Source organism: Argopecten irradians, chromosome 13 (assembly GCF_041381155.1).
Source record: "Argopecten irradians isolate NY chromosome 13, Ai_NY, whole genome shotgun sequence".
NCBI classification, from domain to species: Eukaryota; Metazoa; Mollusca; class Bivalvia; order Pectinida; family Pectinidae; genus Argopecten; species Argopecten irradians.
The window spans coordinates 23,909,917-23,915,485 of record NC_091146.1 but is presented as its reverse complement, the minus strand read 5'-3'; positions in this window follow the sequence as shown (position 1 = coordinate 23,915,485).

Here is a 5,569-nt window from a genome sequence, read left to right as displayed (position 1 = left end):
CAGTGGGCTTGGCAATTGAAAGAGAAAATGGAAACTGCACATGAGTTAGTAAGGAAACACTCAAAAGCGATGCAAGAAATCAGAAGCTGGACAACTGCGAAGTGAGACAAGAAAGCTTCCGAACGCAGACATTAGACATACAGTATGAATACAGGATGAAATGCCTAGGAACATCAGAGCGATTCCCCAGAATCAGTGGGCTTGGCAATTGAAAGAGAAAATGGAAACTGCACATGAGTTAGTAAGGAAACACTCAAAAGGTGCGATGCTCCGACAGAAGCGTTATCATGACCAGAAGCTGTCTTGGACCAAATTTGAGTCCGGTGATTCTGTGTATGTCTTTTTCCCGAATATTCCAGCTGGCACCACGCACAAGTTAGCAAGTCGTTGGCGAGGACCATTCAGGGTACTTGCTAGATTGACAGATGTGACTTACAGAGTCTCATGTGGGTACAAGGGGAAACCTAAAGTAATACCTTGCTTGATAGATTGAGATTGTATAAATCCTAAGGGTATTGCGTGGTAGAGAGACAATGCAGAAGATTTTGAGCGCAAGGATGTGGCCAAGTTCAAGTTGATGAGTCTTGTTTGAATTCTTGTTTGTAATGAGAGTGATGTGCAAGGAAATGTCAGTGATATCAGAAAAAGAAACTCATATGTGTTGAGAATGAGTGTGAATCTGGGAAAGGGAATTACAAATAGGCGAACGCACGACAGAACCGAGAGTGGCATTTGATTATATCTTCGCCGTTATTAAAATGTTAATTGCTGCTTAAGTTACTGAGAGAGACTCTGTTCCTTGTTACCAGATATGCGAGGATGGCGGGAACTAAACGAAGACAACAACGGGTAATAGAATAAGGCCCCATGTGTTACATTTAGGGACGGCTATGAGCACTCTGTGACGCGCTCGCGAAAGTAACAAGAGAGATATCTGATAATGTGTAATTGGTAATACTATGGTGTAAAGAAAAGACCTTGTTCTGACCACATGTTGCAGTTACAAAACTTTTTAAGGGAGCATTCTTATATGGACAGCGGCAACAGTATGCTGCCATTGGATGCGGCAAGTAGATGTACCGAAAGCCTGCTGATAATGAGTATGAATAATGACATTTTCTTTCTAAGAACCTATCAGTTGGCTCAACCTTTCTAATTCAGGCGACACTTAGCATAGCCATCAATCTACAGAGACACACGATGTGGTGTGGTGGGGGCCCTTGGTAGGGATCAAGACCAACTGGTGTTCTTCTCGGGGGAAGTTTCAGATTCAATCCGTTGTGCATGATGATTCATTCCCTCGAGGGATTGACTGAATCATTGGAAGGACGTGAACATTTAAGAATTCTACGTGGACGATTCATGTCATGGCACCCATAAGAGAAGGAGGTGGATGGACCCTAAGGATTCGTTCTATATGGTTACGTTGCCAGTTGTTTTCGAATGAAGCTACGAAGTTCCATTCCATACACAGACAGATTTTGAAAGACGACGGCTCTGCTTATAGCACAGATCACGTGATCCCTCATGTACCCAGAGCTATGACCAGCTCAGCTCTTTTGTGAACTGTACCAGAAAAAACTGTTACGAGACCACCAGATACTCGGACAACGGGCCGAGATGTCGAAGCTGGTTGGAGTATGTGCGAATTATTATGGGGCTGTGGCAGCTGGATAGGTTTGTTACTGATTACCACGCGACAAATTTGATGCTGTTATTCTTTGTCACGACCACCAATTAATGCCTTCTATCTTTTTAATATTTTGTATTCTTTATTAGTTAATCCTGTTTAGTTGGCTCGTTTGTGGTACAAGTTGTTGCTCGGACGGAGTGTGGTAGTGTGGAGTTGAACTTACAGGTTGTGATTTTACCATGCTATCCGACATCCGCTTCGGTCTGCTCTTATTTTGGCTGTTTAGTTTCGGCCGTCAAGTAGTAAGATATGTAATAGTTAAGCTATATGTTGAGTTTAAGAGTTCTAGTGCTGTAGGATTATTTGTAAATAGATGGCCGCTGAATGTCGTTTGCCACGGCACAGTATATTATGCCGCTGTTTTTTTCAAACGAGATATTTTTTAGTGTTGGGACGAGCGTTTGCTGCAAGTGAAGAGCCACCTATTGTATAGATACAAGGTAAATATAGGATGTGCCCTGACACCAAGGCCTTGCCTAGTATAATCGTCAGTTGGATAGAGTGTGTCCTTGATGGTAGAGTTTTGATGAATACGGGAGATTTGACGTGCCTGAATATGGTCTTTCCTCTTGCCGCGTTTATATACTATGGAGTGTATAAGTCTGTAAAAACTGAGGCCTTTTTTTGGGATTGCTCGTTTGAATGTTTACAGTTTACATGACTATCAAATTCGCCTCGGCAGTGTACTAGTGATTTACTCTGTGAGTAATACGGTATAATATGTAATTGATTGTGTCTGTGAATCTATTGTGGGAGAGTGATTTACTAGAAGTGTGATGTGAATCGCTGTAAAAGTGTGTGTGCTCTGTAGCAGTGTAGTACTGTGGGATCGTGGGCTCACAGTGTATTTTGCAGTACTCGGTAGCTCTGTAGGTGCTAGGCCTTAGTGTGAATGGTTCTGAATTGATTAATAGTAACATTGATTTTTTCGTAGTCTTGGTTATATTTGGTCGAGTAGGGATGATCGTATACACCCGAGTCTGGGGGAGGGATATATCGATTAGGCTTATAGTTTATTCAGTATGTTGTTGCTATTCACTTTTAATTATTATTGCTTGTATGTTTGGATTTATGCTGTTTTGTTTATTTTGAAGAGGTTTCAGTTTTTGTGTGGTGTGTCAGACTCAGACGGCAACTGGAGTGAATCAGTAGGATCTGATATTGTTAAATCTATTATATTTAGGGATAGATAGAATCACAAGCTAGGATCAGCTTGTGTATTTATCGCGTCGTGATTTATTTGCAACTTGGATGTAATTTGTTGCTAGGAACAGTCATGTTAGCAATAGAGTGTAGACACTATAGATCATCAGTTAATTTGTGTCTTGGATCGGAACCGGGTATAACGTCACACTTGCCATCATAGTCCCGGACTACAGTGTTGTTATTTTTTCGGCGTAAGAATCCGAAAATACAGACAGAATGATTGCCGCCATCTTTTAAAACAACATTTTGATACATTCTCAAGTTTTCTTCCAGGTGTAATTGTAATTTGGTTGAAACTTCGCCTTGATATGTTCCTTGTACATCTTTGTTGTTTTTTCTCTGGTTGATCAGAAAGTAGAAATATGGCTGACCATGAAACATATCTACTAATTAATTCCCTTCTACAAAACATTGACTAGGGAGTCAGATGAACGTTTAAGGCCCTTGGGCTTCTTTGTCTTGAAATGATAGTGCATATCCTTTTTTAGACTTTCCTTTCCATACAATATTTATATCTAGGTTGGCTTACATATTTTTCAGTAAAATTCACAATGCAGCATGGTGTGTTGTATAAGGTTATGGTTTTAGTACGAAATCGTAAGCAAGAAAACTAGTCGAACTCGCTCCCTTTAAAGTTACCGACCAATGTTTTTGGTTTTGCTGGTGTGTTTGTTATTGTTTTTATTATTGTTTTGTGTTGTTAAACGCAAAATATGTTAACTGCAGAAATCATACATATTACTTATCATACACATTAAAGATCACGATACTTAATTTAATTTAATGATTTTTTTTTTTTATACATTTTCCTTAAAATCTTTATCACGGAGCGAATTCATCTCTTATTCATGGAACTGGGCTTCATATCCCTTTTTTATTTTTACTGTAAATTATATTAGTATATCGTGTTAAATATTAAATGTATTCCAAATTTAGTTTTCTCCAAAGTGCACCCATGTTGAAAAATATTGTTTGTGATTATGAGGATGAGCCTTTCAATTCATGTTCGTTTGGATTTTTTCCACTCTACTTAACTTAGTCCTTCTATAATTATTGGGATTCCTATTACCCACATTTTTAGGTTATATATTCAAATGTTCAAGACTGCCGGCTATATGCCTTTTTCGTGTTCGTTTTGTATATTGGAACTTGAATAATGCTTTATGCGATTGAAGCTATGTCCATCACAATAGGCCTCATAACAAAACCACACAACGCCGTGAGCATACTGACATATTCATTTTGTATTGGTCAATTATGAAGACGTTACTCCAACACAAATTAGTGTAGTGACAGGAGTCTGTAACTAGATTAAGTACTTATTGGTTTTCTGGATAATTTCACACATAATTGAAAACAAATTATTGTAGTGAGATAGGACTTTTGTTATTGATTTGGATCTTTAACGATTTTTTTTGTGGGGATTTCCGTGGCCGTCTGGGAGTCCTGTCATCTTGTTGCGTTTCGGTTAACCAATCGACTTCTCTTCCTCCATTAACCGCTGGTTTGACTTTCAAAAAAAATTGGACTAGGTTGATTCATTTATGAGCTTACTATCTGTAAAAATTTGTTAATATGTTGGGGATGACCACCCCAGGGGCATGAGGGCACAGTTGTCTTTAAACTAACGGATTTTATCACGTTATCAATTCCGATTGGCTTGATCTCGGATCAATGATAGAGATGTGAAAGCACTAAGTTTATCGTTCTTAATTTTTGAGATGCTGTCGCGCTCTTAGGTTTAGATTGTGGGTTCAATTTGTTAATGGTCACATGAGATCAGTGATGTATCAAGTGACCTTATTTCTAATCGGCGCTTTTGTCCGTCACACGGTAGTGCGTCGTCAGGTAGTCTGTGAGTTCGATATGTCACGTTAAACATTTTTTACATTTTAGATCTTCTTCTGCAAAATCTGCTGTAGCAATTTCAAATTGAAATTCTTGCTACAAACCTTCTAAGGCTTTTATTAAGGTCCAATCACAAAAACTGTGTATTCTGAGATGGTCCCGACCCCACCCAGGGAGCTATGGGAGAAGCCCCAAAAGACGGTTAAAATTGACTAAACATCTTCATATAAATCCTTCCTATCTCTCAACTCAAAGATGTTGAGTGATGGAAAACTTAAAACAACTATTCACAGATTCTGTAAGGACTCCTTTAAAAAAATTTGTGCATTATTATGAACCGTCTGGGGTTCTCACGTATTTCCAGTTGGGTGGTGTTGGGGGTTTAAGTGTTTGCTTAGTTTATATAGGTTTGCGCAAAACCACTAGTGGTTGGTGTGAATTTTATTTAGATTCGTTTTTGAGTAATAGGAGATGAGTCATAGTATATTTGTCAGAGAAATTATATCAGTTTGGTGATGGTCACATTTGAATGTGCCTTGATATATATCTAAAGATGTTGTCCCTATATGACGGACCACGAGGGGCCTTGGAGAGCGAGGGTCAAAAAGATGTGCCGTTCTAAATAGGCTACATGAACTTAAAAGAATACGTTCTTCTGAAAATTACTGGAAATGGCTAGATTCACCATATTCTATACATAGATGGAACGGTGTTTTGGAGGTCCTTTATCCAAAAAGAAATCTGTGGAATATATAGTGGACCCTGGGGTGGTCTGACGTTTTCCCCTTGGGTGTGGAGGGGGTGCAAAGTCTTACTTTTTGT